We start from the raw sequence: 22033 nt of genomic DNA on the forward strand, positions 1-22033 counted from the left end.
TTACTTCAAGAGTATAAACTTGCAACACTTCATTGTTTCCATTCAGAGAGACAGATTTCAAATGGAAAGTGTTGCATCTGATTTCAGATAGTGTGTGTGTTTGGCCGTTCTTTATGAAAAGAGCCTAAGGCCAGGCACGGTGGCTTACACCTGTAATCCCAGCACTTTGGGACGCTGAGGCGGGCGGATCATTTGAGGTCATGAGTTTTGAGACCAACCTTGCCAACATAGTGAAACCCCATCTCTACTAAAATAGAAAAATTAGCCAGGCATGGTGGTGCAGGCCTGTAGTCCCAGCTACTCAGGAGGCTGAGGCAGTAGAATCACTTGAAATGGGGAGGCAGAGGTTGCCAGCGAGCTGAGATTGTGCCATTGCACTCCAACCTGGGTGACAGAGCAAGACTCCATCTCAAAAAAAAAAAAAAAAAAAAGGAGCTTAAAATTCCTCTAAAACTCTTACAACTCATTCCTCCTCCTTATTTGGAATGTGATTTGAACAAGGTCTTGTTGGATTTTTTATTTCCCCTTAGGTTAGGAAAAATGACAATACAGCCATGTGCAAAATGTTAGTGGAAAGGGAAGAAATGATGGAGTTTTGGGAGGTGGAAAACATTGGCAGAGGTAATGCAAATGATGAGAAGGGAAATGCAAATGATGAGATAGGGAATGCAAATGATGAGATAGGGAATGCAAATGATGAGACAGGAAATGCAAATGATGGGACAGGAAATGCAAAGGATGAGACAGGAAATGCAAAGGATGAGACAGGAAAGGTAAATGATGAGACAGGAAAATTCAAGTAGAGCTTTGAAAACCGGGACAACATCCTATTCATCTTTCTATTTGTGTCCCACAAGATACTTAGAAAACAGTCTCAGTGCGACTGAACATCATACTTGTAAAGCAAAGATTTGTTAAACTTTCTCCTGCATAACCCTCTACTTATCTACTTCATCCCTATAACTAATAGGAGGTATAGACATCTCCCAAGGATAACAAACCAATACAAAATTTAACTGCATAAATTTGAAGGAAGCTCTTGATTTTTTGTATGTGTGTGCAGTGCAAACACTTGCTATCACACCTATGATTCTCTCCTCTTTCTCTCCTGTAAACTCAGTGTTCTCTCTCATTTGGAATTGATACTTACTCAAATACTCAAAAACTGTCTCTTTATAGACATAAATTGACCTGAGTTTGGATCCTACCTATTTCTTAGCTTTTGAATATGAGTATATTGCAGAGATTATACCTACAAAGACATAAGTTGGTTAATTGGTTATTTAGATTATAAGTTGGTGGGGGTGAAGGGTTTGCAAGATTTATATTTTGAAAAGTACACTAGCTATAGTGTGAACAAGTTGGAAGGAAGTCAAAGACGCAGGATGAAGTTAGGAATTTATTGCAGTGGTCCAGGTAAGAAATTATGATAGTTTGGATTAGCGAGGTGGCAGTGATGAAAGAATAAGATGGATGGGATTGGGGTATATTTAGGAAGTGAAAAATAGTGTGATTTGATGATGAATCACACATGAAAAATGAAGAAGAAGGTGGTATCAAGGCTGACTCTCTGATTTCAGTCTTGTGCAATTAACTGTATGCATAATGTTGTCATTCTCTAAGATCTTTAGAGTGGACTGAGTTTAGAGGAAAGGGGAGAAGATAGAAGATCAGGAGGTTAGAGGAAACAGAAGAAGATCAGGAGTTTTGTCACAGGTGGGGGAGGGTCCTACTGACATCTAATGGGTAGAAGTCAGGGATGATGCTTAACACCCTACATTGCCCAGGACAGCCTCCACAGCAGAGAATTACATGGACTCAAATGTCAATAGTGCTGGTCGGGTGTAGTGGCTCATGCCTGTAATCCCAGCACTTTGGGAGGCCGAGGCGGGCGGATCATGAGGTCAGGGATTCGAGACCAGCCTGACCAATACAGTGAAACCCCATCTCTACTAAAAATACAAAAACTAGCTGGGCATGGTGGCATGTGCCTGTAATCCCAGCTACTCAGGAGGCTGACACAGGAGAATGGCTTGAACCCCGGGAGGCAGAGATGGCAATGAGCTGAGATCATGCTATGGCACTCCAGCCTGAGTGACAGAGCGAGACTCCGTCACCAAAAAAAAAAAAAAAAAAAAAAAAAAAAAAAAAGTCAATAGTGCCACACGATTGGAAAACCTTTCCACAAAGGCATACAAAGCACTGGAATTAGTGACTATTAATGCAGTAGAATTTTTGTAATATCTCTCCATTTATTTTTATTTTCTTTTATTTATTTGATTTGATTGCCAAAGTTATATGTATTTATTATATACAACATGTTGCTTTGAAACTTGTACATACTGTGGAATGGCTACATTGAGCTGAGTAACATATGCATTACCTCACGTACTAATCATTTTTGCTGTGAGAACACTTAAAATCTACTCTCTTGGCAATTTCCAAGAAAGCAATACATTGTTATTAACTATAGTTCCCGTGTTAAACAATAGCTCTCTTGAACTTATTCCTCCTGAAATGTTGTGTCCTTTGACCAACATCTTCCCAACCCTCCAACCCCTTAAGACCCTGGTAACCACCATTCTACTTCCTGCTTCTGAGTTCTTTTTCACACTCCACATGTAAGTCAGATCATGTAGTATTTTTCTTTCCATGTCTGCTTTATTTCATTTTCCATAATGTCCTCTAGTTTCATCCATGTTGTCCCAAATGACAGGATTTCCTCCCTTTTTTTTTTGAAAGCTGAATATAATTTGTTTAATGTTTACAACTTGAAGCAATTGATGAGGTTGAAAAGAGATTGGATATTCAAGAGATACAGAACCACCTAAATTATAAGATTCCTGCGAAGAAGAAAGGAGATGGGGTCTAAAGCACATGTAAGGAATTGATCTCTTTCAGAAAGAAAAACAGCTCCTCTATGGAATAGGCAGGAAGGAGGACCAGATAGGTACAGATGCTGTTGTGTTAGTGAGTTTGGTAGCAGGATTTGGGGGTGTGGAGTGGGGGGAGTTGCCTTATGTGACAGTGTCTATTATCTCTGTGAAATATGAAATAAAGGCATCCGTTGATGGGTAGGAAAGTTGGGCATTTAAGGAAGCTAGAGAAGATCTGGAATGGTCATTGTGGATTGCTGGACTATAGATTGACCAGAGATATCTGAAGGATTCTGGCACTGTGGTGCCCATTCAGAATGCATGCTTATGAATATATGATGGTACAATCTGCTCTGTTGTGTTTTTCTCCAGCTGCTTAAATACAAGAAGAGAGACAGCACACAGTGTGGGTTGCTCTGGGAATGGTCTTCAGCCAGATGGGGTCTGACAAAAGCCCAAAGGGGCAAGGGAGTTTAGGATTTTGGCAGTACTATCGCTGAAACAATGGACCCTGAAATCTAACCTGGACAGGTAGAAAACTAAAGAAAGGGGACGGCTGAAGGATGGGGCAAATTGAAGATAAAGAAGCTAGAGGTCACAGTGAAATCAAGATCTATTTCAATGGTTGCAATTAAAAAGCCAAGAACGTGGCCAGGCTCAGTGGCTCATGTCTGTAATCCCAGCACTTTGGGAGGCTAAGGCAGGCAGGTCATCTGAGGTCAGGAGTTCAAGACCAGCCTGGCCAACGTGGCAAAACCCTGTCTCTACTAAAAATACTAAAATTAGCCAGGCATGGTGGCAGGTGCCTGTAATCCTAGCTATTCAGGAGGCTGAGGCTGGAGAATTGCTTGAACCTGAGAGGTGGAGGTTTCAGTGAGCTGAGATCATGCCACTGCACTCTAACCTGGGCCAACAGAGCGAGGCTCCGTCTCAAAAATAAATAAATAAATAAAAATAAAGCCAAGAAGGAAAAGAAGGAAGCTGTGGTCAGAAATGGGGTGCCTTGCATTAATGATACTGGAGGTGATGCTATGATACAGAGTGGATGAGGAGTCGCAGCAATCTCTGGAGATAAGAAGATTAAAGACCAAAAACTTCAGTGTGTTACATAAAGTATGATTGTTACATGGAATTTATTTTCTTTGCTTTTTTTTTTATTTTTTTTAGTAATTTAGAAAGGATACATCCTGTTTGTATTTTCAGTTATCTTTATCAAGAGTTAAATAATATCCCTCTTGGGAACAATGAGGAAATAAGTGTTTTCTCCTACCGTTCTATCTCCTTCATTTCTATTTTTGTACGGCAAAACATTAGGTTCAAATTATTATAATTAGGCCATTTTTATACTATAAATATCCTCTTCCAAGAGTTGCGTTTTACACTTTTATTCTGTTTTATAATTATATGTAAAACAATCATCTAGACTTAATTTTCTTTATACTTGTTTCAGTGGTCACTGATGTGACTCTCACATCCCACAGCTCTGTATTTAGATTCATTCACTGTCAGTTAAATCAGGTCTTCGAGGGCTTTGTTTAGAAGGTTGTAACAGTGAGTTGCACATCTAAGAACATTTCTTCCATTACCCTTTCACTTGAACAACTTCCTAAATATAGGTTTCTTAGAATGCAGTCTTTTTCCCTTGAAGCTCTGTTGGTACCATTTTATTTCTCCTGCCATTAGACATTGCAGAGGAGAATTTTGAATGCAGTTTGATTTTTGTTCCTGTGGAGTCAACATGCTTTTCTGTCCAAATGCCTCTTGGAATTTTTTTCTCGATCTTCAGTTCACGAAGATAGGTCTAATAAGTGTTGGTCTCTTTCAATGAATTTGCTTGATTCTTTGTGAGCCTTTTAGATGTTCAGACTTAGGTTCTTGTCTGTCCAGAAAAAGTTCCTGTAATAATTTCTAAATGTCTAGAATAGATAATAATAATCATAGATCATAATAAAAATATTCATATTAACAATAACAATCACAACAATTAAAATAGTTCTCTTAATTTAGTTTTCCCCCACCCCATGTCATCCTAAAAGCAGGATTACAAAGACTTAGGTGTAATCAGTATATTTGGCATATGATTTCACAAGCAGGGAAAGAGACAGGCAGAAAGGATAAATGCCTACACAGTGCATGATATTAGCTCATTACCCTTGTGGGTAGCTCAAATCAATCCTGACAGAGACCATCTGAGAAACCCTCTAGAATGCACCTCCAATGGGAAGACACGAGGCGGGGCATTTACGTACAACTACAGTACTCCCCCATTTCGTATCTGCATCTAGGCACAAGGTGATAAAATTCTTGATGCTTTGGACATGGCCCTGCAGGCTCTTGAGGTGGAATCGGGGATCAGGGAGGCCATGGATGTTCTCTAGAACTGTCCTCCAGAGCTGCAGTTAAACCCAGAGGGGGGAAGGGGACTGTAGAGCTAGCTACCAATAGCATCTGATACTACAGCCAACCTTTCCTCAGCTCTTCTGATGTGCTAGGCAGTGGTCAAAGCACTGTGCATGAATTAACTCCTTTATTCCTTATGATAACCCAATGAGGCAGGTGGAAAACAATTTGTTTTTAAGTTGTCTTTATACAAACTCTTCTGACTTATTATTCCTTTTTCAAAAGAGGACCTAGAGCCCCTAGACCCCTAGGACAGTTTTCGTTACTTCCCAATCCTGCCTAGATTACATTATTGATCATCCGAAACATTCTTTCTTCATCACCTACAGCTTCATGTACCACTGTTCTTTCACTAAACCCATGCAGCAAGACTATAATCCCACAATCTGCCTCCTCAGCTCCATTACTGAGCTGCTAAACATTATGAAAAAAATATCAATGAACAATTGTCATTTCCAGACTCCAAGTTCAACTGGACATTCAGGATGATCCAATATACCATTTACTTTTCCTCACACAGCTTTGCTCCTTTTCCATTAGCAATCTACAAAATGTTTACACCTAACTCATGCCCTCCACCAAAACTTAACTTTCCACTTTAAAAACTTTGCCTCCTACTTCACCAAGAAAACTGAGACCATCGACCTCAACTGTTAGATTTATAGCAAATCTACACATTCAACCCCCAGATTAAGTGAATGATCTGACTCTTCTCTTTATTAAAGTCAACTTCCCCTCTCCTCCATATTTGTGATTGTGTCTCCTCTCTGTTCTAGCTGATCTCCTACATCAATTATCTATTCTTATCTTATATCATCGCCTTCTCCCTATATCCTCCTATTTTTTCAATATGCTCCATTTTCTCTTATGCTTATAAAATCCCTTTCTTGACACTGAGTCTACCTTCTATATCATCCTAACTCTCTTCTCTTTTCAGCCGAATTTTTGGAAGAATAATCTATATTTAAACATCATTCAGATCCGACCATTGATCTGTGCATTCCACTGAAACTGCTCTCAATGAATATCTCTATATTGCCAGATATCGAAATGCAAATTTCTCTTGGCTTCAATGACACAAACCTCTCCTGGTTTTCTTTCTACATCACTGATTATTCCTCCCTCTCAGGATCCCTTGCTGGTTCCTTCCTTGTCCAACTTCTAAATATTGGAGGGCCTTAGGACTTGATTCTCAGGTGAGGGGTATGTTCTAAATTCTAAGCATTGATACAACTATAGCAGTATTAATACAGTCAACCCTTGAACAATCTGGGGGCTAGAGGTCCCAACCACCCACACACAGCCAAAAATCCATGTATAACTTGACTCCCCCAAAACTTAACTACTAATAACCTACTGTTGACCAGAAGCCTTTCAGATGACATAAACAGTCAATTAACACATGTTTTGTATGCTACATGTGTACTATATTCTTACAATAAAGTAGGCTAGAGAAAAAAAATGTTATCAAGAAAATCCTAAGGAAGATAAAATATATTTACTGTTTATTAAGTGGAAGTGGATTATCATGAAAATCTTCATCCTTGCTATCTTCATGTTAAGTAGGCTGAGGAGGAGGAGGAGGCGGCATTGGTCTTGCTGTCTCAGGAGTAGCAGAGGCAGAAGAAAATTCACATATAAGTGGACCTGTGCTGTTCAAACTTGTATTGTTCAAGGGTTGACTACACTTACTTTTTACTACAAACACACCAGAATTCATTTTTCTAAATGAATGTTTTCACCATTTTACACACTTGCTAATCTTCCAATTAGTAAAGTATTAAGAATCACCTTCAGAAATACCCACAAAGCACACAAGAAAAACATTGCCTTCTATAACAGCACATTTTCTTAAGAACAAAAATCATATTATCTACTTTATTTACTAGACTTAGCTTGAAATGATTTTGTCAACTTTCAAAACTCAAACCCACCCTTAAAAGATTAAAATCTCCCATCATCAACATTATTCCATAGAATGGACCATAGCGTCTGAAGTTCACAAAGAGTTTCAGTAATTTTCTGGACAAGTAAATGATTTTAAAATATGTGAATAATAATTGGAGGACAGTTCTATCAGATATTTTAATATATGGACTTTTAAAGTCTCCATGAAAAACATCTTAAAAATATGTCACATCTTGTGGTATCACAACCTACAACTAACATAGTGCCAGAGCCCAGAAAGTGATCAATAAATTTGTGTTACATAAGGTCATTGTATTAATTTTGAATCCTTCCTTGTATAGAATTTGTGGGAGACACTGGGTTGGGAGAACAGATTTTTTTTAAAGGTATGTTAAATTAAATTAAATATAACCTAAAGCAAACTGCAACCTAAGTATGCAAACAGGTTGTAACCTAACTTAAGAGCATATTCTTGTAACAAGTTGCTGAGTCTCAGCCAATCACAGACTGCCAACTGATCAGCTCATATTTACATAAGGCAAATACTTTATCACACCATGTCGAAATAAGGTATAGCATAAGCTGTAACAAAGCAATCAAGCTGTTTCTGTATGACACTTCCTTTTTCTCTCTACAAATATTGCCTGCTCACTGGTAGGCTGTACTGCCAGGTGGAGCTCTCTGAACCTCTACTGGTTCTGAGTGCTGCCTAATTCATACATTGTTCTTTGCTTGAATAAACTGTCTGAATTTAATTTGTCTACAGTTTTTCCTTTAACAGTTGGTCATTAGAAGTGGGACTGGAAGTAGACCTCCAGCAAACTCCAGGAGCACAGAGTGACCAAGCAAAGGTGTTCACAGGGCCCATTGTGACCACTGATCTCTCTCAGCAACTGGGGTCATGGAAGAGTTGTCTATCTCTCCAGTTGGAGTTCCACAAACCTAGGCTTTGACCTCTTTCAAAAGAATTTATTTGAGCATTTTAAGTGTAGACTATGTTTGAAAGTTGCCATAGAAACAGAACCGGGTTCTGTAGCAAGGCCTCAGGTTTCCAACTAGGTGAGAGAGAAACTGAATTGGGTTCATTAGGTAAGTAATGTTACTTAAAGATAGGGAATCATGGGTTGGTCTGGATAAAAGGGGCCAGAACTTCTCTATCTGGAATTCCAGCTAATTTCATGTATAAGAACTATGGGCCCAGAACCCAGAGAAATGTGTGAGCTTTACCAAAGGTAACTTAGAGTTACAGTGGCCACAGTGGGGAATAATGCTTACAAAGGACAAGCAGGCACATACCTTTACAGTTATAACAGCTACAGGGACCAAGAGGATCTCCTCATACATATTTTAAGCCCAAACAGAGAAATAGAGAAATCCTATACTAAAGAACCCTATGCCCCAAGATGTTTGTCCTTATTGTAAATAACCAGGCCATTGAAAAATAAATTGTCCACCTTTATACCAGTTATATGATGTACCTATTCCCTTTGCCCTGGACTATTTCCCCACTAGAGGTATTCCCTCAAGGACTTCACTCCTGGGACAATGATCAACCGATATCTCAGAGAGAAAAAATAATATTCCTGTGGAGAGGTTTTTCAAATCAAGTTCAAAAGATCCCTCTTTCAATCGGACACTTGGATCATTAAAATGTATACATGAACTAGTCCTCTGTCTTTTCTCATTTTGATTCTGCTTCTTCAATAGAAACCTCTGAATCAACTGAAGCCCCTCCTCTTAAATAACTGCTGACCATATGCTTTGCCAAATATGTCTACCTCTTTCCCATTGTCATTATCTTTGCTATGCTCTAAAATGATTTACTGAAGAAAAATACACAGCTAATTGGTCCATCAGTCAATCTTGAAAACAAACAAACAAACATAGAAAGGATGAACCAATCTCTGACCATAAAACAAGATTAGAAGTATCCATGCTTTACTACCTATTGAGTACAATGTTTACTATTCAGATGATGGGTACTCTAGAAGTCCAGACTTCCTCACTATACAATATATGCATTTAAGTAAGAAACCTGTACTTGTACCCCCTAAATGAGAGAAAGAAGAAAGAACAAAAGAAAGAAAAAGAAGAAATAAAAGAAAGAAAGAAGACAAAAGAAAGAAAGAGAAAGAAAGAGACAAAAGACAAAAAGAGAAAGAAAGAAAGAAGAAAAAAGAGAGAAAGAAAGAAAGGAGGGAAGGAGGAGGGAGAGAGGGAAGGAGGGAGGGAGGCAGAGAAAAAGAAAGAAAGAAGGAAGGAAAGAAAAGAAGAAAGAAAGAAAGAAAGAAAGAAAGAAGAAAGAGAGAGAGAGGGAGGGAGGAAGGAAGGAAGGGAAGGAAGGAAGGGAAGGGAGAAAAGGAAGGAAAGGGAGGGAGAGATGGAGGGAGGAAGGGAAGGAGGGAAGGAAGGAGGGAAGGAAGGAAGGAAGCTGGGTCCAGGCATTCAAAGTGCTTGTTTTTTTGTACTGGCCCATGGCTAAAATTTTAGAATGAAAACTATAAGATCTGTTTCTCTTTATATGTTTGTCTGTATGTATAATATATATGTGATATTTTTCTATCTCCTTATGATATCATCAAAATTAAATTGTAAAAGAGCCCTATTTATTTGGCTTAAAGAAAATTAAGTGCTTATATAAATTAAGTATTCTCTTGGAAAAATAAGAACTAGCCCAGATGCTTTCAAGTTCATTCGACTTGGGTAATTTTTGGTAAATAAGAATATTGTTAGTTTTATTATAACAGGCTTATCTTCAGAGTCATCACCATTAAATACAACACAAACACACAACTTTTTAATTAGGTTTGCTGGAAATAAGCTTCTGTTATCTCTATATTACACTTTTTTTTAATGTTTTGTGTTAAATTCTTCTCAATTTCCTTTTATTAGCCTACAGTGGTAATTATCAAATGAATATACTGTGGTATTGTTAGCTATTCCCTCATTGATGTTTATCACTTTATCATGAGTACTACTGCAATGAACATTTCTGTTTTGTTGTTGTTCTTGTTGTTGCTGTTGTTTTTGTTTTTGTTTTTTTTTTTGAGACGGAGTCTCACTTTGTCACCCAGGCTGGAGTGCAGTGGCTCGATCTCGGCTCACTGCAAACTCCGCCTCCCGGGTTCACGTCATTCTTCTGCCTCAGCCTCCAGAGTAGCTGGGACTACAGGCGCCCGTGACCATGCCCAGTTAATTTTTTGTATTTTTAGTAGAGACGGGGTTTCACCATGTTAGCCAGGATGGTCTCGATCTCCTGACCTCGTGATCCGCCCGTCTCGGCCTCCCAAAGTGCTGGGATTACAGGCGTGAGCCACCGCGCCCGGCCTTCTATATTACAACATTTATCAGCAAGAAAAAAAACATAAGATGATGTCTAGCTGTTTAATGTCTCATATTTATGAGAAATCCAAGCATAATTATTAAAAAGAAACAACAAGTGAGTTAAATAGATGTAAGTAAGATACACTTCCCAGGTGAAAGAGGTTCTCCCTACATTAAAAGGTTCTAACATTCTTATCAAGAATGGAAAGTTGACACTGAGGAAAGTCTATACAAACAACAATTTAATTCTCAGGCCTAGAAAAAAAAAACTAAGAGGATAGAGACAGAATTTTGCCTCCTCTACAAAAAATTTCCTATTGCAGAGAGACTAAAACTATCTGAGACTGTTAGTAAACATGCTCTGTGCCACACTAACAAATTGTACTGTAAGAAAGCACATGCGGGCCTGGCGCGGTGGCTCACGCCTGTAATCCCAGCACTTTGGGAGGCCGAGGCAGGAGGATCATCTGAGGTCAGGAGTTTGAGACCTGCCTGGCCAACGTGGGGAAACCCTGTCTCTACTAAAAAAATACAAAAATTAGCCACGCATGGTGGTGGGCGCCTGTAATCCCAGCTACTCAGGAGGCTGAGGCAGGAGAATCACTTGAACCTGGGAGGGGGAGGTTGCAGCCGAGATCATGCCACTGCACTCTAGCCTGGGCGACAGAGCAAGATTCCGTCTCAAAAAGAAAGAAAAGAAAACAAAAAAGAACAAGGACATGCTCCTACATATCTTCTGGATATTATGGTTCAGAATTGCTGGTGTGACAGATAGTTCACAATTATTTGCACCATGGTGTTCACTGGAACTTAAGGTCATAGGAGTAAAACATTCTAATTAATATATGTAAATAAAATCACTAGTAATAATAAGAGAAACAACTCTATATGCAAGTATACAAAGAAGGTAATATATGCTTTTCATAATAAAAACTATAAGTTATGAGGATGTTCTGTTTTGTTAAGGGAAAAAGAGAGTAATTTTTATCCTAAATTAGAATGACTGGTTATTTCAAAATGAGAAAGAAGAAAAGCATAGGACAAAAAAGTGAAGGGTAAGAAAATTGTAGAAGGTTTATGGAAGATGAATCTTTTGAAAGAAATTTTATGTGTGGTCAAACTGGCTAATCAAATAAGTAGAAGAGAATTATTTATTAGTTTTTCTTAAACTCGAGCATTAATATCAAAAGTACACTAACACAAAACTAGAATTTCATTCTTTCTGTTAAAAAAAACAAGCTTTTCTTGGAGTATTGGTTTGCTCTTAACAGGAAAATGTGAAAGGATTTCTTAATCTTTTAGGTAATTGGCCTAGGAGAAAAGATTCTGTGTCTTACTATGATATTTCCTCCACTTCATGATGTATTTATTAGGATTTGGATCATGTAAGAAAACTGAGTCCTCTCTATTAAAAGAGCTAAGGTTTTTCTATGGCTACGTAATTTTCTGTTTTTGCCTTTGACGTCTTTACTTATCACTCTGGTTAAGTGAATGCCTATTGTTTCAAGTGACTTGTCATCCTATTTTGATGAAGTGTTTTAAGTCCTTGATATTTTTGACAAATGTCCTAAAATCAAATTCTAAATTAAATCTTTCTCTTGACCTTAAGTTAATTTTAAGAATTTTCAGATGGCCCTTGGAACATCTTAAAATAATATCTTTCCTTACATTAAGAGAGATATTAAACAAATTTGGCTTATTTGATATATGAAATTGTATAGAAAGCATTATCAAATAATAAGTAATGCTAAACCTTACTTAAGTTATATTGGTATGGATTATTAACATGCATTCCAGAAATTGTATGAAATCTCTAGAAATCTGATCATACCACTGGATTGGGTAAGAATTCACAGAACTCTAATGAAAAAAATGGATTGGTTTCATAGAACTGTTAAACCAACATCAAGCACAACAAGAATTAATTGAATACCAAGGAAATGATTTGGCAGATTTTCATGCTATGTCAGGAAGTACTGGAATTGTTAACATATGTGATTTGAATAAACTCCATCAAATTGATCCAAGTCAAATTACCTATGATAACCTATTTAATAAACAGTGGTATGCACCTGAATTGGAGAAACAAAACTGGAATGTAAGAGGATGTAAATTCAGTGTTAAGCATGGACTCATGGGGAGCCTGGACAGCCACCTGTTCCTTCCTGAGTCCTTAAAACTTCCATTATTAAAAGCACTCTAGCCTGGGCGCGGTGGCTCACGCCTGTAATCCCAGCACTTTGGGAGGCCGAGGTGGGCGGATCACGAGGTCAGGAAATCAAGAACTTCCTGGCTAACACGGTGAAACCCCATCTCTACTAAAAATACAAAAAATTAGCTCGGCGTGGTGGCGAGCGCCTGTAATCCCAGCTACTCTGGAGGCTGAGGCAAGAGAATGGCGTGAATCCGGGAGGCAGAGCTTGCAGTGAGCCGAGATTGGCCAGTGCACTCCAGCCTGGGCGACAGAGCGAGCCTCCGTCTCAATTTAAAAAAAAAAAAAAAAAAAAAAAAAAAAAAGCACTCTATGACTCATCGTGAAGCGACAAAATAAAAAAAATTTAAAGTTGGTGGGATGATCATTCTAAAATGGTTTATAACCCACGTTTGATTTGTCAAAACTGTAATTCTGATAAGACAACAACAACTTTCAGGTGATGCATTTCCAGTACCTGCTCAATAATTTGAACACTTACAGATGGATTTCCTTCAATTGCTACTTTTAATACATGTTTTCTGGTTGTACAGAAGTTTTTTCATTCAGAAAGATGATGCTACATTAGTAGCTAAAAGGTTATTCAAAAATGTGTTTTACTTATGAGGCATTCCTGAAGAAATCTAATAATAAAGGTATTTATTTCAATGGACAAGTTATACAGCATTTAAATAAGGTACTACAAGTACAATGGCATCAGGCAAAGCTAACTGAATTGATGAGATTGCCTTGGTTAAAGGTATTAGTGATTGATGGCAATCAGATCTACCCCCAGTGGAAAACACAGATAGGCCCCTTATGAAAGTTACTGGAAGGCCAGTGCCTCTAATGATAGAACCCCATGTACCGCCTTCTCATAAACTCTGACGTGACTCAATATTGCAAGGTTTTAATGCATTATGCCAAAGTATATTTTCACCAGGTAAAAAAAGCCTTTTGTGATCCACCAACTGATGCCAACCAGACCTGTCAGAATCTGGAAGATTAGGTCTTTTTAAAAAGACACCGGAAAAAGACCGTCCTTGAATTCCATTGGAAGGGACCATACCAAGTACTTCTCTACAGAAAAACTTCAGGGCCTCACATCTTGGATCCACATCTCTCAACCCAAGAGGACCCCTCAAAACTCTTGGAACTGTATACCCAATGGGGGTCTCAAGGTAAAACTGACTAGGGAGGTTTCTTCTCAGAAGCAAATGGCATCCCAGGTGTGGACAGCTTTTTCAAGATCACAAATCAAGACTTCTCTTCTCTGTCACCATGAAACGTTTATTCCTGTTACTGTTTTTTTTTCTGTTTATACACGACAAAATCATATAATATTGAAGATTTCATAATCAACAGTTTCTGTAAGAAACTTAATATCGGATATATTATATGAAACCTAAATTTGTACATGATTTTGTAGATTCTCTGGTTCAGCTTGTAACAAATTGCACTAATATTCCAAGTTTGACTATTTGTTCAAATTGTACCCTTTCTAGAGGGTTAGGTTTTTCGATTCATGCATTCAAATCCTTTATCTAAATCTAAGAGTAGATAATACCTGAGAATTTTGAAATTTGCAGCTAAATTATAGCATAAGAAAGCCAAGAGAAAGATAATCTAACAGTTTGTAGACCAATGTATAACTCTTATCCCTTAATTGTTGGTACCCTCCAACCATGAAATGATTCAACAATGGAGCTTTAGAAAAATATTACTAGTGCTTCCTTTTTGGTGACCCCTAATGCACAAGATGTCCCACAGAAACTGTCTTTTGTATCCCTTTAGAACATATTTTTATCTGTGGAAGATTTTAATAACCAACTATATGTGTGGGCAACTCTATGTCTCAATAGTGGAAAATAAGGGGCCAATGTGGATTAAGTATTTTAACAGTATCACTGTCACTCCATAGCCTATTGGAAACAGAACACTGGTCTACACCTCTGAGTTTGCACTGTGGAATAAAGACAAATTTGCCAGCCCTCATAAATCTCTCTAAGTGGACATCATTTGGTAGAATGCTCCTTCCCTGGCTTGGTATAAATGTCAATAAAGCTATGATGAGAAATCTGTCTCCAACATTAGTTACTATAGCTGTTCTACTACACAGGCTACAGTTGGCCAGCAAGCTTCTTTAAATTCTCTTGCTAAATTTGTTTTAGATGACATGATTGCTTCAGACTAGGAGTGCATGCAACTGATAGAAACTCAGTTGAAAGAACTCAGCAAACAAACTACTTAGTTAAAATTACTCATCTGGGTCAGTTTTGATATATTTGATTTTGATTGGTTTGATCTGTGGGGGGTCCTCTTAAGGAATATATTTCAGTCTCCCAGTATTGTTCTCAAAATAGCCAGAATAATAGTTTCTTTCTTGCCTCATAACCTCTGAAGAGAGTCTTAAATGCTTGTATGTGGCATAAACTGGTCTTACTACAGTTAAAATAATGAAGACACAAGAACATAAGGAATCATGCAACTGACTTGATGTCATAAATTGTGAATTTGTACTGAGACCAAACAAGTCCATAATGATGACACAGTGGCATCAATGCCCAAAGTTGGGTCAATCTCTCAAAATTGAGATGCTTATCAAAAGGGGAAATTTTCAATTTAATTATATTTGGCCTAAAGCTGCCTCCACATGTAGCAAACTGCAATCTGACTGATATGGTTTGACTCTGTGTCTCCACCCAAATCATCTTGTAGCTCCCATAATTCCCATGTGTTGTGGCAGGGACCCAGTGGGAGATGATTGAATTTTGGGGGCAGGTCTTTCCCATGCTGTTGTCATGATAGTGAATGGGTCTTACAAGATTTGATGATGGTTTTAAAAATGGGAGTTGCCCTGCACAAGCTCTCTTTTTTGCCTGCTGCCATCCTCGTAAGATGTGACTTGCTTCTCCGTGCTTTCCTCCATGATTGTGAGGCCTCCCCAGCCATGTGGAACTGTAAGCCCAATAAACCTCTTTCTTTTGTAAATTGCCCAGTCTCGGGTATGTCTTTATGAGCAGCATGAAAACAGACAAATACACTGACTTAGTATGCAAGCACATTGCAACCTAACAAGAGTATATTCTTGTAAAAAGTTGCTGAGTCTTAGCCAATCACAGCAGCCAACTTCAGCCAGTCTCAGGCTGCTAACTGATTGGTCCACAACCATAACCATAACCATGCCTCATCACACCATGCCCACATCAGATCAACACAGAGCTGTAGCCAGTCAAGCTGTTTCTGTATGTCACTTCCTTTAGTTGTCTATAAATACTACCTGCCCATGTTGCTGAGTGGAGTTCCCTGAACCTTTCCTGGTTTGTTCATGACAATTCAGGCCCAATTCATGAATTGTCTTTTGTTCAAATAAATATAAAGTCAACTGAATTTAATTTGTCTGACCTAAATTTTAAAAATGAATTTTTCTACTTTTCATTTGCAAGATGACTTTTGTATTAAATTCTAAAATTGAAGATCAGAAAATGACTAAGTGGGCTTGTCTCACCTATCATCCATGCAGCTCTGAGCAAGTTAATATCTCTGGGTCTCAATTCTGTTATCAGAAAGTAAGAAATAAATTGCAGTACTTTTGCAGTTTCAAATGAGATAATGGATAAATGTAAAAAAGTGTTAATATTTCTGGGCATCCACAACATTGGCTCAGCAGCTCCGTGGACAAAGCTTTCAGGGACAACCATCACCATCACACTCTGATTATCTCCAGGGCTCATGACTCTGGCCATTGTCTCTTGGTTATTGCTGATTTCTCCTCTCTCCCTTCAACATACATGGCACACCAGCCTCAATGACCATCCTCACCTACACATCAACACATGAAACCCTGCTGGAAACTCCTAGCAGCCTCAGCCCCTGCTGACATAGTGATGCTGGAGCAATTGCTATCTGTGTATGATGCTAATTCACTACCAGAGTGGCTGAAGACTCAGACCACAGCTGCCTGTGCTGGCTTTCTTTACCTAATCTTTGAAAATGCCAACATCCTCTTTCTCCAACAAGCCATCATTGAGCCAAGACCTCAACAAGATGGGGAGGTCCTCTCCTTATGCATATAATAACTTCTCAGGCGTGGGGAAAACAAACAGGAGATCTAGGGATTACCAAATCCAATTAATGTCAAATCAAGCCCAAGCTCAGCCTCTGCAGCTCAATAGAGCTGCCTTGTTTTTTGATTACTATCAAAATGGTAGTCATGAATTCATCAACTCCCCAGCAACAGCCTGTTAAGAGGCATTTCCAAAAATAACCTAAGTAAGCAAAGCATTTAGAAAACGGTAGGCCCTTTGCCCTCTGGCCTTCCCAGAAGACATTCCCAAATGCCTCTACTGTTGCCTTATGCCCCCCATGGGTAGGGCTATTTATTGTCCTCCATACTCAAATAGAGGTTCAATTAAAAATCAGGATTTGGCAGCAACAACCTGTTTTCTTGTCAGACACATTGTAAATTGTATGAAATCTATTTTGGTGCAATTTACAACTTTGGAAATAAAAACACCCTCATACAGCAATTTGTCTGCTGTAGCATTAGGACGTCTGGATGCCTGGGCTCCTGGTCAGAGGCTGGAAAATGGCCAATAAAGGGAATGCGTTTGAGGGTGGAATGCACACAGTAGTGACCACCAACAGCTAGGTGTGGATACAGAAACACACTCCACCTCCTCTGAGTGCTGTATAAAGATTAAATGGATAATAAATTTAAAATATTTTGCACAGTGCCTGGCACATTGTGTTTTAATAAAAGCAGGGGGATGGGGATGACGATAGTAGTAGTAATAATAGCAGTCATCGTCATGGTAGTAATAAGAGTGGCAAGTGCTGAACTGGAGCCAGGAAAACCTAGGTTCTCATCATAGCTGTATTACTAATAAGCTCTCCAATCCTTCTTTCCTGACTCCAGGAAAAATCAATAAAAACACTGGAAAAGCAGATCAAAACCAGGGTAAAGTACTGTGCTCAAGGATGGCTCATTATTAGTAACTCAGTAATTACTTGAAACAGGCAGAGGTAGGCAGAGCCAAAGAGAAAAATTAGCTCTCACAACTTGAGAATGGAGCAAGAAACTAGTCAAACTGTCTCGTTATTAGGCCCCTCCAAAAGCTTCTCTCAGGACAAAAATAGGCAGGAAAGTTCTGAAAGAGAAGATGTTGAGTTTTCCAGATATTAAATACATATATGTTGTAGAAATTGAAATTTAAGTTAAGTGATACCAGGACAGAAATAGATAGACAGATAAATAGAATCAAATTGAAAGACCAGAAATAAACTCAAGCATATGATAAAAGTGGCACTTTAAATCAATAGAGGAAAAAAGATAGATTACAAATAAATGGTATTGGAAAAAATGGATAGCCCTCTGGAAAAATAAATAGATACATTTAGTTCTCTAACTCATATAATAAAAGTAAATTACAAATAAAAAATGTGAAATATGTAAAATGAATCCATAAAAGAGCTAAAATAAAATATAAGCCTTTTTTCTTAGAATGGGTAATACCTCCCTTAAAATATTATATAAAACTCAAAAGCCATTAAAATCTTAGCTATCACAAAATTGAAAAAGAAATTCTGCATGACAAAACATGAAAACAAAACAATAAAAACATAGGAAGCAACAATAAAAATGTCAAATTAGGAGGAAAAAAATATGTACCTCATATCACAAAGGGCTAATTTCCCCAATATATAGAAAGTTCTGGCAAATCAATTAAAAAGGGCAAATATATAAACAGACTGTTTACAGAATACAAAATAGAGATGCTCTGAAATCTATCAAAAAAAGCTTAATCTTGCTTGTAACAACAAAACCAGAATTACAAGATATCACTTCTTCCCTCCTCAGATTTGCCATTAAAAGGAATAGAAAGACCTTGAGGTAATGTGGTTAAGTAATAAAATAAAAAGTATATACTTAAGTAAGAAAAGTAACAATGGTATATAGAATATTACTATTTGTAGGGAAACATACAAACATTTATATGTTTTCATATGAAACTTGTGCCTATAGTTGTCTTGGGAGCAAAAATGGATGGCTAATTGCAAAAACGTGGAATTAGCTTAAATGCCTATCAACCAACAAGTAGATAAAGGAAATGTGAGAGAGAGAGAGATGTATGTATATATATGGTATATATATGTATATATGGTATATATATGTGTATATATGGTGTATATATGTATATATGGTATATATATGTGCATATATGGTGTATTATATATATATACACACACCATGAAATACTACTCAGCCATAAAAAGGAACAAAATAATGGCATTTGCAGCAATTTGGATGGAGCTGGAGACCATTATCCTAAGTAAAGTAACCCAGAAATGGAAAACCAAATACTGTATGTTCTCACTTATAAGTGGGGGCTAAGCTATGAGGACACAAAGGCATAAGAATGATATACTGGACTTTGGGATCCACTGTACACATTTGGGTACAGTGTATGCTGCTTGGGTGACGGATGCACCAAAATCTCAGAAATCACCACTAAGTAACTTATTCATGTAACCAAAACTCACCTGTTCCCCAAAGACTATTAAAATAAAATTTTAAAAAGTTTTTAAGGCTGGGCGCGGTGGCTCACGCATGTAATCCCAGCACTCTGGGAAGCCGAGGCGGGCAGATCACGAGGTCAGGAGATGGAGACCATCCTGGCTAACACGATGAAACCCCGTCTTGACTAAAAATACAAAAGAAAAAAAAAAAATTAGCTGGGCGTGGTGGCGGGTTCCTGTAGTCCCAGCTACTTGGGAGGCTGAGGCAGGAGAATGGCATGAACCCGGGATGCGGAGCTTGCAGTGAGCTGAGATCACGCCACTGCACTCCAGCCTGGGCGACAGAGCAACACTCCATCTCAAAAAAAAAAAAAAAAGAAAAAAGTTTTTAAAGTTTTTATGCCTCTGTACCTGCTCCTGAGTACCTTATAATTGTATGCACTTTGTCCAGCCCTCTTACTAATTTAATAGATGGGAAAAGGGCCATATACAAGCCTAAGCTCTTATAGCTATTTAGTGGCAGATCATGAATTACCAGCCTTCCTCTCTTCCCACTGTCCTAATTTGGTTGCCTGCTTATTCTTTAACTGGTAGCCAGGCACTAAGAGTCTTTGTCCCCCATTACCAGCATGGTATACTAAGTGTACCTCGGAACTTGTGCCCAACTCCCTTTCCTATTTATCCATGCCTTTTTCTTCCTTCAAAATGTAGCTCAAAACTTCCCAGCTCCCCACCTGCCCATTCCTCACAGGCTTATGGACAACAATTGCACGTCATTATTGTGCTCTTTGTTGTTCAACTTTCAAAGCAGTGTTGCACAAGTAAGAAGGGTCCTTGGCCTGAGTTGCCAGGTCTCCTAATTATAGGTCCTAGCTTTCATTCTTGCTAGCTGGACAATCCATAAGACCTCTCCAAGCCCCAGGTTCCTTGTTTGAGATATGGAACCATAGTGCCTGCCCCACCTATCTCACGACTATTAAGAGAATCAAATATGTGAAAATGTTTTATACATTTCAGGAGCTATTCTTTATTATAAGCATTTCAACCTTAAAGAAAGCCCACCGTTATTGAGGGAAAAGACGGGTTAGCCCTCCCATCTGAGTGATTACATGGAGCATTGTCTTCTTTAGACGAGTCTTTTTCTAAAAGCAGAAAGACACTCTGAAAGCAGTCATGGGGGTGAAACATATCCACTGTGCTTTCTGGGGACGTGGTTCCAAATAAGAAAAACTGCACTCAGGAGGCTAAGGAAGGAGAATCGCTTGAACCTGGGAGGTGGAGGTTGCCATGGGCCAAGATCACACCACTGCACTCCAGCCTGGGTGACAGAGTGAGACTCCGTCTCAAAAGAAAAAAAAAAAAAGAAAGAGAGAAAGAAAAACTGCAGAATTTTTTTTATTTTCTTCTTAAAATTATTTTCTGGCATCATATCAAAAGCTGAAAGCTGTTTGATGCAATTGAAACTGAAGATGCAACAGGACCACAGAGTCAGGAAGCTGTTTGTTGACTGAGTTATCTTTAGAGCTTCCCGACAATAGAGCAAAGTTGGTGACTGGGTTAATTTGGGTGCTATGTGAAGAAAGAATGACACTTTAAAAAATAAAAAAGCTAGTTTCCTGTGTTCCAGGGATAAGAGCCCTGTGGTGGACACCAGCAGAAGTGATTCTTCTATTTTCTGCTCTACTACTAACTAGCTATGTGATCTTCGGTAAGTCACTCACCCTCTCTGAATCTCAGTATTCTAGTTCAAAGGGATGCTATGAAGATCAAATGAGATAATAGATATACAAGCGCCTTGACCGTAACTACCTGTGAGTGTGAATTACTATTCTCTAAACTGGCATTTTCCAAAATGATGCTTTGCAGAGCTCTGTTAATAAGAGGGCAATGAGAAAAGTGTCTGCACTTACATGAGTTGGGGAACTTAGCTTCCTCACTGCCCGTCTTCGCAAAGCCTTTAACAAGCTAATATGCATTATGAGTGTCAAAACCAAAATAAGGAATAGATTTTGAAATATTTCCCAGTATGTTCCAAAGAAAGTCACTTTAGGAAACATTGCTCTCAAATCAATTCCATTTTGAAGGCAAGATCCTCATCTTGTTTCATTTCCTGGGTATGGAAACTCAACAGAGAGCCAAATATTACTAGTCTTTCAGTCATGATGTTGGTTATTCTTAGTGCCCTACCACCACTGCCTCAATACCACCCACCCTCATCCATTCTCCACCCTTTTGTCTTCTGGCTTCCAATTGAGTCCAGTCAATGAAAGACACTGCAGGAAATCAAACAGTAAAAGAGGAGAGAGATTGCTGTACTTCTTCCTCTGATGCTTCCCTGTATGGGTGTCATGGTTCTGGAAGGGGCTATATCCTTGTATTCATCTGTTTTCTCACTGCTATAAAGAACTGCCTGAGACTGAGTAATTTATGAAGAAAAAAGGTTTAATTGACTTGCTGTTCTGCGTGGCTGGGGAGGCCCCAGGAAAATTACCATCATGGCAGAAGGCAAAGGGGAAGCAAGTCACATTTTCACAAGGTGGCAAGAGAAAGAGAGACAGCAAGGTGGGGGGATCTGCCAAACACTTTTAAACCATCAGATCTCATGAGACCTCACTCACTATCATGAGAACAGCATGGGGAAACCACCCCCAAAATCCAATCACCTCCCACCAGGTCCCTCCCTCAACACATGGGGATTACAATTTGAGATGAGGTTTAGGTGGGGACATAGACCCAAACCATATCATTCCACCCTGGCCCCTCCCAAATCTCATATCCTTTCTACATTTCAAGACACAATCATGCCTTCCCAACA

At 38.6% G+C, this 22033-nt stretch overlaps 1 long non-coding RNA gene across 1 annotated transcript in view; it reads right to left on the reverse strand.

The window, feature by feature from the left end:
* Positions 1-451: 451 nt before the first annotated feature.
* Positions 452-22033, reverse strand: part of LOC129137694 (uncharacterized) — a 51913-nt gene continuing 30331 nt past the window's right edge. The window contains exon 3 of the long non-coding RNA XR_008540450.2: positions 452-4792. This is a non-coding gene — a long non-coding RNA (uncharacterized LOC129137694). The remainder of the gene's footprint in view (positions 4793-22033) is intronic.

Source organism: Pan troglodytes, chromosome 19 (genome assembly GCF_028858775.2).
Source record: "Pan troglodytes isolate AG18354 chromosome 19, NHGRI_mPanTro3-v2.0_pri, whole genome shotgun sequence".
Classification (NCBI taxonomy): Eukaryota; Metazoa; Chordata; class Mammalia; order Primates; family Hominidae; genus Pan; species Pan troglodytes.